The following is a 14,558-nucleotide window of genomic DNA, read 5'->3' as shown; positions in this document are numbered from 1 at the left end:
GTTTGCAAACGCTGAGTGGATCCAGATGCTACTAGTGTACACTGCTGCTCCGGTACTTTTTAGTGGACACAGATGCTCAGTGAATGCCAATGCATGCAGATGCTCCCGCCTGCGACCCGATCTCTAGCGGTAACCTCAGTGTACACAGACGCAGCAGCCTATGCTGCTACCGAGACCCCTCGTGGCAGCGTCTGAGATGGAAGTGAGGCAATCAGTTCTTGGTGGGAGATGCACGGAAACTGGTCCTGAACTGGGGGGAGGGGCGACCAGGAGAGCGTCTGACTCACCACCGCTGATATCAACCCTAGGGATCACAGCCTCAAACTAATCCTGGTACCTACTGATCCCTAAGGCCTAGCGCTGTAGCACCCGTGGTGGCAGCGTGCCAGCTACTGTTTGGTAGTCTCCTCCCAAAACAGTGTGGCTGTGTCCGTATTCCCCTTCTAAGTGGAACCGATGCCTTACCTTCTCCCCGTGCTATGGCCACAGCCTGGAAATGTCTGCTTGGACCTGCTAGTAAATCTGACACAGACGCCTGTCAACACAGCACTTGTACCATGGGTAAGCGTTGCGACCCGGCGGAGAGTTGTTGGAGTGGCTCTTTACAATATGCGTGTAAGATGCTGTTAGAAAAGATCACTCAAAAACATAGTAAGACTATAAAAATAAAATAAAAAAGCTTAGGGCTGCCAAACACAGCAGCCCTGTGACCATGGTTCGACTCCTGCCGTACCAAACAAAAAACTGATTTGACTGAGCCAGTGGGCGGAAATATATGGATGAGCCCATTGCATCCTGGGAGGCCAGAAAGATTGTGATCGTTTGGTACCAATCCGCTTTTGCTCCATCATATCCCAATTTTATCCTGTAGATAACCTGTGGACCCTGCTGGAGAAATGCTTTGATAAAGTTTAATTCATTAATTGTTCTTTCAATTACTGTGGAAACTACAATTGTTAATATTATGTTTGCCTACTGTAAATTTATGAATTTGGCTTAATGTCAGCAACTGCATTTTCATTTTATATGAAAATGTTTTATCTTTTGAATCAAAAGTTGTCATAATACAATGTGAATGGACAAAACCAAAACAATTTTGTATCAGCAACAGTAATGTAATCTGTTGCTATTTAGATAAGTGATGTTGAACAGGTGACTTGAGACTTCACCAGAGGTCATTTGCTCTTTCCAGATTTGTGACTACTCTTTGACTTATTCTCTGTTTTATGCAGTGTGAGCTACTTAGTGAAGCTTGGTGACATAAAGCAGATTAAAAGACTTATTAAACCTTGGAGAGTGATTGTTATCACCCGCAGCATGGCCCGTGAAGGAGGCAGGTCCCAACCGTTGCCAAGCAATCAGGATGCGGCATCTCCCCCATCAGGCGGCGCTTCCGGGTCCCGCCTTGCGCCTAGCAATGCTACCGCAGGGGGGACTGGGAGCCGCTGAGCGTCTAGCAACGGGACGCTAGATGCAGGCAGCAGTCTCAGTTGCTGGGCAACTAGTCTGGCAGTGATTTTGTAGACGTTGAGCAGCGCAGCTGCACGTTCTTTCCTTTATCATCTCCTCTCTGATTCCTGGGGCTGATTGGAGCAGCCACATATATATTCCCTTCCTGGTCACTCCCAATCTGCTGGTGATAGTTTCTGCTACATGTGAGAACCTGTCAGCCCTGTGAACTCCTGAGATTGAAATACCATGTCTAGATCGTTTCCCTGGTTGGATCCAGCTTGCCTAGAATTCAGGTTTTGTGTGGAACTACCTTGCCTTTCACACTTATTTTACTATTGTTACCACCTTGTGCATTATTACATTTATATACAGCCTGTGTACTATACCACCCTGTGCATTGTTGTATTTACATACAGTCTGTGTTCTATACTACTCTGTGCATTGTTGCATTTACATACAGTTTGTGTTAATTATTATTCCAACCTATGCACTGTCTTTGCATTGAACAGTGTTATCAAGGTTGTGATCAGTGAACATCTCACCATACTGCAATTTCTCTTGCCCAGCCTCCAATAGTCATGTGGGGCAGAGCGCTTGTTGAAATGTATCTGTAGTATGTGTTTGCAACAATTGTTGCTAATTGTGGCAGTGCAATGCCTGTAAAAAAAAACAGGTAAGTAAAATGTTAACAGCCCTTTTGTATAATGACAATCCTTGGTTTTTATGTCAGGGTTCCATTATTTGCCGTTTTTGGGAGATGAGGATATTCGACAAGGTGTACTTTATCCCTAACTATACCTGATCTACCAACCTTGTTCACGCTGACGGGGGACGCTGGTGTTTCTCCTTCTGGAGAGGTTCTCTGCTCCATGAAGCCACTTCACTCCGTCCGCATCTCCTGTGCGCCATGCTGCGCACTGGCGTTGCTTGAAATCCCGGTTTGTGTGTCAGCTTTGTGGTGTTCTCTATATGAAAGAGTCACTGGACTGAGTCTCTTTGGCTGTGCTTCCAACGTGTTTCAGGCTCCAGGCCCTTTATCGAGGATGGCACAGGTTTAGCCAGCTTCTACTTTTATAACAAACAAACTTTATTGATACTTTAAAAATCACAGGGATCTCTCCCAGGAAGTGGACAAATAATAGATAATTCAGGTATTGCACTTTTTAAGGAAATATATGTGAAACTGGATTCAATTTATAAAAGGAAAAATAAAATGAACTTTTTTTTAAAAAAGTGAAGAATTACATCTATTATTATTTCTCCACATGTTTGAGAAAATATTTCTTGTTTTTATTTATTTATATTTATATTTCATTTTGTTTTTGAATATCCATTCTGTTTCTTTCTTTTTTAGTTAGTTTGAAATATTCCCTCACTAAAAAAGAAAGAAACAAAATGGATATTCACTCTACAAACTTTACAACCAACAGGATTAAATGCTGATATCGAACTCAATGTTTTTTTGAAATGAAATAAAAAATAAATATAAATAAATAAAAACAAGAAATATTTTCTCATACATGTGGAGAAATAATAGTAGATCTAATTCTTCACCTTTTTTAAAAAAAAGTTTTCATTTTATTTTCCTTTTATAAATTTAATCCGCTTTCACATATATTTCCTTACAAAGTGCAATACCTGAATTATCTATTATTTGGCCATGTGCATACCGCTTTTTTTAACCTCACTTCCTGGGAGAGATCCCTGATATTTTTAAAGTATCAATAAAGTTTGTTTGTTATAAAAGTAGAAGCTGGCTAAACCTGTGCCATCCTCGATAAAGGGCCTGGAGCCTGAAATGCGTTGGAAGCACAGCCAAAGAGACTGTCAGTCCAGTGACTCTTTCATATAGAGCACACCGCAAAGCCGACACACAAACCGGGATTTCAAGCAGCCCCAGTGTGCAGCACGGCGCACAGGAGATGCGGCCGGAGTGAAGTGGCTTCACAGAGTGGGGAACCTAGCCAGAGGGAGAAACACCAGCGTCCCCCTGTCAGCGTGAACAAGGTTGGTAGATCAGGGATAGTTAGGGATAAAGTACTCCTTGTCAAATATCCTCATCTCCCAAAAACGGAAAATAATGGAACCCTGACATAAAAACCAAGGACTGTCATTATACAAAAGGGCTGTTTACATTTAACTAATCCATTTTTTTACAGGTATTGCACTGCCACAATTAGCAACAATTGCTGCAAACACATACTATACAGACACATTTCAACAAGCGCTCTGCCCCACATTGTTATTAATTTCCCCTATTTTTTTCAGGGCTGCTCATACATACAAATCCCAGCTGCAGCGTGGTTTTATTTATTTTATCAGCCTCCAATAGTCGCCTTGTCCTTACATAAGACCTGAGGGCGTCTGAGTACATGGTGGATCTATTTCACGCTGGAAAGGTGGCTGCTAAAGGTGAAGCCTAGCATCGCAGGAGGCTAAAAGACTGCTGGGCAATGATAATTGCATGAGCATCACCAAGAACCACCTGGTAGCCCTTAGAATGCCGAAGTCCACGTAACAGTGATAAATTGCTTGGTGATAATGTACCAGCCATTCAGCTCCTAACTATTATTTATTAAACCCAGCCTTTAACATTGCAGTTAGGAGCTGGTTGACTGGTAATTTATCACCATGAAATGTATCACTTTTAAGGCTTAGTACATCTCCCCCTAAATCTGATTGGATGGTAGGATTCTGTGTTGTAGGAAGGTGGCATTCGAAGTGGAAAGACAGATGTATGTACACTTCATTTTATTATCAGCATTTATCTAAAATATATATAATGGAAAAATTGTGGTTAACTGTATATACCTAGAATGTATATGAAAAATGTAAGTTATACTAAAATGCAGACATGTGAAGCCTTTTGTTGCAAGTGTCTGGGTACTGTCACAGCTCTCTAACATCATTCAAACAGCTCAGTCCATACTCAAGAATTCTGTATCCCTGAAAATGTAATTATTATAAAATTCCCAATTTGGTAAAATACTGTATTATATGTTGATATAAATATGTTTGATCTCAATACACAGACAATTGTCGGATATCACGATTGTTTTATAAACTCTTTTTATCAGGGTTTTTGTAAGAGTAAAACAAATGCAATAAAGAATATAACATGAGATAGTGAGATATATAATCAGATTTCACAATGAATAAGGTAATGTTCGACATGTAGAAGAAATAACATTTAGTAGGTGTTTATTTGAGTCAAATACATGACAGAAGATAAAAATTATCCAGAAGATAGCATTAACTATGATTAGTTTGAGCAGATTTAAGCAGATTTGACAGGTGAGGAAGAGAATGGAGGAAACACTACAGATCTGGATAACTGAGGGATTTATGATTTGAGAACAAAAGCGCGAGACCAGCAATGGGATGATAACTGTAACAAAGTTGATATCTGAGAACAACAATAGAGCATTGTGCATGGAAGATTGCATGTTATGTGGCTGACTGAGAGATGTAATCATTTGTAAAACAATCCATCTTTTTGAATTCCAGCCAAATTGGCTATGCTGCAAGAATGTATTTTTTGTTGAGAAAACTGCCTTCTCCATGGATTTAGAAAAACTGATAACACACATATAAAAAGTGTTAACTATTTCATTAGTAGGGGATTTTATTATTATTATTATTATTATTATTATTATTATTAGTAGTAGTAGTAGTAGTAGTAGTAGTAGTAGTAGTAGTAGTATTATGCTCACAGTTTTTGCAAATTATACTATAGCATCAGTGACATAGATATCTCCCAATAGCTAAATCAGTACTAAACAGAAAAGCCAAAAATTTTATGTTAAAGTAGTTTTCAGAAACCTCCCATATCCCATCATAAATTAATTATTTAACATATCATGTATCTTTATCTAACTATCTTAGTATTGCAGACTTGTCATTCGAAAGGTCACTATCAACCATGGAGCCCAGCGTTGTATGACATTTTTTCTTTTGTTTGCCTCACCTTCCCTTCATTTTGCTTCCCCTTCACCACCCGTCTGTGTTTCTTCCACACTCTCTTATCCCATATATCCCATTTGTTTTTCTTTTTAACCCTTTTTACCACCATTCACTTATCCCCCTACCCTGTCTTTTGTGTTACTTCTTTGTTACTGCTATACTTTTCTCTGTGTTTTTGACAGGGAAACTGCAATCTGCTTTAGTATGTTTTTATGAAAGAGACCACTTAAAGAATCCAAAATCCTCTATGAAATTAGTATATCCAGGAGAAATTTTCCCCTTTTGCTCATGTTCAAACAAATTATAGTCAGTCCCAGAGTATAAAATACTTTGAGATAATTTCACATTTATTGGGCGGTAATCATATAAATATATCAATGATCCTTACAGCAATATACAGTAGTATTTTATAGTGCATTATTGGCATGTAGATATTAATATTGGCATGTGGACAAGTGGCATAAACCCGATACGTGTTTTGTGGGCTCTAATACCACTTCCTCACACTGGGTTATGCTGATATTTGTCAGTTAGTTGTAGATAAAGTTCTGATGTCCACGCTTGTATTTTAGGATACAGCACAATGAGAGTAAGTAGATATGACTATGTGGATGTTCCCTTCCCTCCTCTATCATTCCTTGTCTTGTGTGCTGTTTGTTTCTTCTTTACTTTTCTTTTGCTAGTGAAACTGCAATTTGCTTTAATATGTTTGTAAGCTTGTCTTCACTCACCCAGTTTTTTAAGTATTGATCTTGAGACTAAAATGATAGTTTAAAAGCATGTTACATGCACCATTGCAATTATAATTATTACTGTTGCAGCATGCATCTGCAATAACTGTAAATAAGTGTGTTTTACAGTAATTGTGTCTGTCAGACAACTGATCAAGCTAACTTTACAATAAGGGTAAGAGTCTTCATCATAATTGAGTTAAACTTCTCTGAATGACACACTACTTTTCTAACTGTCCGTTCTCTGCATTCATAGTCACAGACACTGGGCTGTTTTCATACTCCAGTGTTCCTGCACTCCCCTCCCCTGCCTAAAGACTAGTAAAGGTACAGATGGGTCCTCACACTAAAGTGACAGGAAATGTCTCCATGCTGCTAGCTGACTTATGGCCTAATTCAGACCTGATCACAGCAGCAAACTTTTTCTCTAATGGGCAAAACCATGCTGCACTGCAGGTAGTGCAGATGTAACATGTGCAGAGAGCATTAGATTTGGGTAGGGTGTGTTCAAACAGAAAATTAAATTGCAGTGTAAAAATAAAGCAGCCAGTATTTATCCTGCACAGAAGCAAAATAACCCACCCAAATCTAACTCTCTCTGCACATGTTACATCTGCCCCTCCTGCAGTGCACATGGGTGGTCATTCCGAGTTGTTCGCTCGTTGCCATTTTTCGCAACGCAGCGATTAGGTGGAAAATGCGCATACGCATGGTACGCAGTGCGCATGCGTTCAGTAATTTAACACAAAACTTTGGAGATTTGCACAAGCTCGAGCAACGTTTTTTCATCGCTCCAGTGATTGTAGTGTGATTGACAGGAAGTGGGTGTTTCTGGGCGGAAACTGCCCATTTTCAGGGAGTGTGCTAAAAAACGCAGGTGTGCCAGGTAAAAACGCAGGAGTGGCTGGAGAAACGGGGGAGTGGCTGGCCGAACTCAGGGAGTGTTTGTGATGTCAAACCAGGAAATAAACAGACTGAGGCAATCGCAGTCTAGAAGTAGGTCTGGAGCTACTCAGAAACTGCAGGGAATTATTAAGTAGCAGTTCTGCTAACCTTTCGTTCGCTATTCTGCTAAACTAAGATACACTCCCAGAGGGCGGCGGCCTAGTGTTTGCAAAGCTGCTAAAAGCAGCTAGCGAGTGAACAACTCGGAATGAGGGCCATGGTTTTTCCTATTTGAGAAAAATTTTGCTTTTGTGATCAGGTATGAATTAAACCCTTATTGCTGCTGGTAGATGTCAACACCATTTCATGGACTAGCCAAATAGAGTCCCTGCAACTCAAACATTGGGTAAAAAGTGTTGTTGGTAAATTCACCAACCATTGGTGCTGTCTAAATTATGAATCTCTGAGGGACTGAGCAGAAGGAGAAGACAGCACCAAGAACCAAAGGCAGAGTACCTGCAACAAAAACATTTTGTACCACCATTGTTGGTAAATTCACTAACCATAGATGCTTACTAAACTATGACTCACTGGGGAGGAGTAAGTGATTGAACAGAAGGAGAAGACAGCACATACACAGAGAGAGAGAGAGAGAGAAGAAGAAGAACAGTTGACACTGAGACCCAGGCAGGAGTGTTGTAGAAGTTCCTGCAGGGCCTGATTCCGAGTTGGATGCAAGTCCAAAAGTGGATGCTTCTAGTGAATATCAGCAGACTAAACATGCACTGTAAGAGACAATTAGCAGCCAAATACCTAGGTCTTCATGGTTTTGGAGAGGGTTGGATGGTAGTGAATTACCAACAAATACTACCCAACTCCATGTCACATCTCCAGCAAGTACCTGAAGTAGACAGGAACTTTTTATGGAGGAGTGAATTGTGCCTATACCATTGCATTAAGAGCTTAAGTTGGACCTACAGAACTAAAATGCAAGTAGAATGAACGTAGGAAATTAGGGAAATTTTATGCTAATACTCCACTTTTTTCATTAAATGAAGATCTCTGTTCAATGTATTGATGTAACGAGGAAGAGCTATGGGTTATCAGAATTTTGTAAAGAAATTATATTGTGAGGGTAAGAATTTGAGGGATTAAACTGAAAGGACGTTATTTCCTTTTTTAAAAATAATATCCTATTGGTATAAAAAACTAAATTTCTGATTTGTAAATGTCTTCAAAATTCAGACTGAGAATTTTCCAAATTGGATTGAATGTCTGAGAACTGATGAATCCCCAGTAAAACTACTAGCATGCCAATACAACTGCCTTTTCCCAGGTATTGTAACTAGTTATGTTGACACCTGGGGATGTTCATTAGAAAAGGTGTAATTTGGCCAAAGTCAGAACAAAATAAGGAAGAGCCATAGTTTTTTTCCAGCATAGAAGGTTGGGGGTGGGCATGTGTAGGCAATCAGGGATGTGTGGTGAGCTAAATGGCTCAGGAGGCACTGGCTAGCACCAGAGCCAGATTTACACACAATATATGAGCCAATGAGTACATCTGAGCATTATACATGGGTGCAGCAGTATAAACTCCTGGAAATTTGGTGAGTTTTGATCAGAGATGTGCGGAAAAGGTAGGCGGTTCATGCACTGCCTCACCTGCCATAGACTTTAACTCCTGAGTTTTGAATATAAAAATGATTATAATAATACAAAGAAGATATTTCAAACATATTCTTTGTAATTTTCATATACTTTATACCAGGGCTGGCCAAACCGGTCCTCGAGATCTACCAACAGTTCATGTTTTCCAGGTCTCCTGGAGATCTGTAGAATTGTCAGTTAGGAATGAATGCAGCACATCTTAATTAGCAATGACTACACCTGTGCACCAGCTAGGTGGCCTGGAAAATGTGAACTGTTGGTAGATCTCGAGGACCGGTTTGGCCAGCCCTGCTTTATACAGTCAAAACTCTAGCAGAAAAATTAGTATGACAGGATAGGCTCTGCGTCACCCCACCGCACGTAGGCATGCAAGGCATCTAGGGGGAAATCTCACAGTTTGTCATGAAGGTGTGATCCTTAGTAAGACTCAAAGTATTATTTAGATTGGGTTGATCCACTCTAATATTCTATAGGGAATTCACAAAATCCCTCTGCAGTGACTGTGAGCAAAGCATGTCTGCCTGCAGAAAATGTGTACTACATTATGTGACAGCATAATTACTTTTAAAACACTATATTTACATGAAATAAAAGAGAATTACCTGTGAACGATGTGAGTTGCCATTGTAGTGGCATGTAAAAGCTGGCAACGGTAAGTGCAGCATACAACTGTTCTTACTCGCACCTATGAAGATATTGTGGGTAATTGTATTGATACCTACTGTAAATGTTGAAAGTGTTGTTCCTCTCTAGCCTTTCCCAGCCGCAGAAGAGATACTGTATGCAGTAAGAGATAGCGCTTAAAATAATGATGTAATAGCAACTGCCAATTAAGAGAATGCCAAAATATTTTTATCTAAACTATCTTATTTATATTGAGGTTGTCTCCCTGCCTATATTCATTTTTATCAGGTCTTGAAATGTTTGAAATCATTTAATTAGGGCATGGTAAGTCAAAGTCTCTAGGATATACAATATTATGGAAATTGAACCCTTTTTAACTTTATCTATTCTCTCCAACTAGCAAAACCCTTTGGATTGCCAAGATGTATAATTGGAGCAGATATTTGCCATAAGGGAATCAAAGTTTGTGTGATCGAATGAGACAAATCTATTGTTACAATACAGTATATAGTTTCCCAAGTATTTAATTTGAGAAGTGTGCCAAAGCCAAAGGAATGTCTCTAGTGTGTCTTACTGTAGATAAAATAGATGAAATGTTTAATGTCATAGATTTGAACAGTTAATTTTGAAATTTTAAAATCCACCATTGGAATTCAAACTCTGCTGTAAGTGGAAAATGTTATAGGTTGCGATTTCTTAAAACATGCAAGTTTTTTTTTTGTTTTTTTTTTGGGGTGAACGTGTGAGTTTGTAATCCAAACAGAAAATGACCATTAACACTAATCAAACACCTATATAAACCACACCTACCTCCATTTCACCTGTGTGGGTGTAGCAGTGCCATTTTTAAGGATGGGCCAGCCACGCAATCGCATGTGGTGCTGGCTCACGGCCACTGTGTGCAGTTTTCTATGTGGTCTAGCTGGCCGCATAGAATACTGTGAAAACGTCTCTCCCAAAAGGATAGTTTTGATTGATACTAGAGGATGTGGAGGCCATTTTGGGAGGAACATTTAGATGGAACCCAGAGGGAGGAGGCAGGCAATGGCACAGCAGTGCTGAGAATGTGTAGGCAGTGGTGGCTGCAGAGGGAGCAGGTTATCAGCAGTAGCAGCATTACTGTGTGGGGCATAACAAGGGACATTACTTTGAGGGGCATACTTTGGTGCAAGGGGCATTACTGTGCAGGGCATAATATGGTGCTAGAGGAATTATAGTGTGAGGCATAATAAGTTGCAAGCAGCATTACTGTGTGGGGCTTAATATGGTGCAAGCGGCATTACTGTGTGGGGAATAATATGGTGCTAGTGGCATTACTGTTTGGGGCATAATATGGTAAGGTAGTATTTTTCCAAACCCATTTCAGCAAGACCACGCCCATTTCATCAGGACCTCACCCTTTTTCTGGGCAAGGATTCCTTTGGTGGGCCACATTTTTTGTGTTCGCACTGAGATCCACATTGGCTAGAAACAGCCCTGCTCATAGTGGTTCAAATTTTTCTGAACCCCTATGAACTCTACGTGCCTGGCTATTGAGGAACAGTGCAGGAGGAGGGTGCAGGAGCATGACCAGATCCAGTATCTTATTATGGTCTGGAGTAACTATACAGTGTCTTGGCTGCAAAAATTTTGTACACCCTTTTTTCTTACCTACAGGCTACTTCCAGTTTGTGAGCTCTAGGGTGTTGGGGATTAGAGAGGCCACTTTTTTCACTGCATTTAACTCAATTATTATGTGCCTTGCTTACACATATCTCATTCCCCAGTTCTGAGTCAGAGAGGCAAGACCTGAAGATTGACTTCTATATGCTTGCAGGATTCCCAAATGTATTGGAAGCCAAAGATTGTACCCACATTGGACTCAGAGTACCACACTTGAGTGGTGCAGTGTATGTGAATAGGCATCATTACCATTCATCACCAGGTGGACACATGCCAGTGGGCTGGTTAGTTGATACAGTATGTATGTACAGTAGTGCTTTCTATTCATAATAAAAAAAATTGCTAGAGCAGTTGTATGAAATGTTGTGGGTGCATGTCCCCTTACCAGTATGTATTTAAAGTGAAATTGACAATCTGCTTCAAATATACTTTATGTATATGTTTCCTGCCTGTGTGTTTGGATTCATGTTTGCCTAACTAAATACCCTTCCTGTGATGCCTTTTGAAATACATTACAACTTAACTAGGTATTGTTTGATTAACCCTTAATAAACCAAGCCTACCTCGTCAACGTACTTTACCAAGCTGGGGGTCTTCTGAAGACCCCACAGTTTTTTGTCTAAATTCTCAAATGTTTGATGCAGTAAATTACTAAAATTATGTTTTTTGAGTTTCTGAAGGGATATGGTCTAGTAAGGGTACAACAGCATAAAATATTTTGTTTATTTATTTCAGGAGTAGTTAGCCAACATTAGCCATATATTCTTCATTACAGTGTGTACATTTTTACATCCATTTGGATACTGTACATTCTTGTAAAAAGGTTATATCATTTTACTACAGTAACAATACATCGCTATTCATGTGTTGCCATCGCTAGAGTCCTTAGCATATGTCACAGTGGTGTTTGTTTTCCTGTGTTTTTCACATATAAAACATTTGCATTCTGATGGTGTGTACACACGGTGAGATTTTTTCTTATGATTTTGACTATACTGTATAGTCAAAATCATAAGGAAGGTTAGTGCAGATTGCAAGGTGAAAGTCACCTTGCGATGCTGATGTGCGGTCCCACGCGGTCAGCCTAGATAGACTGAGCAGGCAAGTCAATTTTGACTATCTCGTAGAAAAGATAGTCAAAATTGACAGCCAAAATCGCACATAGTCAGTATCGCAAACACAGTCATTATGTGCTTGCTATACCGACCTAGCCCCTATCGCATAGTGAGAATCGGGGTTAGCCCGAATCTCACCATGTGTACACACCTTGACTTTCTGGTCGTTGCTTCTGGGACAATATGAGCATCTTACTCTCTTTTAGATCTGCTGCTGCCCTGATGTTGATGGTGTGCTTTTAGCTGCAGTGTTGCATGCAACATCTATTCCCATAGCTTCAATAGCTCTGACAACTGGAAGCTGGAGACCATTTGGGTTGCTTGCCCTCCGCAGAATTTTGGGTTTTGTCAGGAATCGATATATGCGATTTGGCTTGTTTTGGAACAAGGAGAACAACGTTCTGCATATGTAATGTAGTATACCAAGCAACCCCAATTGTGTTTTTTATTATTTACATTTTTTTTGAAAGCACATTTTATAATCCTACTTGCATAGTATTTATCTTAATCCAATGCGGGACACATAAAAAAATCAGGAGTAAAATAGTTGTTATAGATATATCAGGATCACAAAAAATAACATTCTGGGGTCCTCAGATGACCCCCCTTGGTATACTAAGGGTTAAGGGCAACCCTAAACATTGTTGATATTTTATGTATTCAATGTAAAGGCTACACAGTTCATTTTGTAATGTTATCCCTCTCTTTAAATCCTCCAGGTGATTCAGGATTTTTGTGTCAAATCTGGCTCATGTTAACTCTTTCTAAGCCTCATGATGTGGCTTGTAAACACAATGCTGCTCATATTGCTATATGCAATGTTAAAGAGTGCACCTTTGGGTTTTTGAAAATCAGGTTCCACTGTTTGGATAGGTCATGGGGAATTCTTCTATATGCCGAAGAGAAAGTTGATGACGTCATTACTGCCTGCTGTATACTACACAACATTGACCTTGGACAAAATAGGTCTGATCCTGGTGACATGGAGGTTTACACTGAAGACACACCGAACCCATTTAAGTGGGGAAGGAGGTTCATGAAAGGATAATACGCCAGTAATTTTGTGATATTATGATTATGTAAATGATATGTTACACTGGTATGGTTGTATTTATTGTTTTTGTATTAGTTGTCATTAGAGAGGGTACTTAAATCATCCCATGTGATGTGTTGGCATCTTTTATTTAAAAAAATCCATATGGTAAGTTTTTAAAAATTGTTCCCTTAACAAAATAGTTGTCTTTTTTTTATTTATTTATTTATTTATTTGGGGGGGGGGGATGTACGATTACAATACTGCATATTACATGAAATTAATACCATGTAAACATTTAAAAAAAATGTATTTGTAGTTAACAATTCCTATAAATTATATACAAACCTTAGTTAACTACTCTCTAACCTTCTCTCTCAGCATCTCCCAATGGACTAATTCCTATAGTTATCAGGAGGGTCACTGCCTTGATCTACAATTCACCAGACTATGCTCAGTTTCTGAATTCACTAACACTCCTTTCCCTCTCTCAGATTATAAATGTATTACCAGCATGCTCTTCTCCATCACTTCAAACTCAAAGTACCAGGCCTCAGTCTCACAGAAATATTAACACTATTAATTTTCAATTACTATCTGCCACTCTGCAACAAATGCTCTCACTGATTTCTACAGTCACCTCTCACGAGACTGCTGTATCACACCTGAACCAGCATCTAAAAATAACCCCCAAAGAAGTGGCTCCAGCTACCCACCACACTCCATGTGGGCTTAGATGTCAACCATAGCACTCTAAATTAACAAGACACCAACAAGAACTGTCATGTAAAATAAACATCAGTGGTGTAAATCTCTTACTATCAATGACTTCCTCACATATAAGAATATCTGCCACTCTAATCATAATGCTCTGCACACTGTCAAACCAACATATTTCCAAACTCTCAACTTTGCTCAAGCCTCTAACAACAAGTGACTTGGTAAGTCCTTTCAATTACTTCTTATGACTCCCTCACAAAACTCACGAGCTACCATCAGTTCACAAGATCTTGTTTCCTATTTCTAGGACAAGATTTATAGGATCCAAAATGAAATGATATCTTCTTTCAAAGCCAGTGACTTGCTTCATTCACTACCTAAACCCCCTGGCACCCTCTCTTCATTTGATTCCACAAATGAAGATGAAGTATTTACTGATTTGTGAGTGTATAGGATCAAGAGGAGAGGTAGTATACTAGGTGGATGAGAATAATGTAAAGATCTGTCTCCTGTGCTCATCCAAACCTTAACTAAAATGTGTAATCTCTCTCAATCTACTGGTATCTTTCCATCACTTTTCAAGCATGCCGTGATTACTCCCATTCTGAAAAAATAAAATTCTAACCCTAACTCTCAAACTACCATTCCATTTCTATCAGTTGGTATACCGCAAAGCTCAGTCTTAGGTCCTTTGCTTTTCTCAAT

The sequence above is a fragment of the Pseudophryne corroboree genome, chromosome 8, assembly GCF_028390025.1.
Source record: "Pseudophryne corroboree isolate aPseCor3 chromosome 8, aPseCor3.hap2, whole genome shotgun sequence".
NCBI lineage: Eukaryota > Metazoa > Chordata > Amphibia > Anura > Myobatrachidae > Pseudophryne > Pseudophryne corroboree.
The sequence above is the reverse complement of the archived record's forward strand: the minus strand, read 5'-3'. Positions refer to the sequence as shown.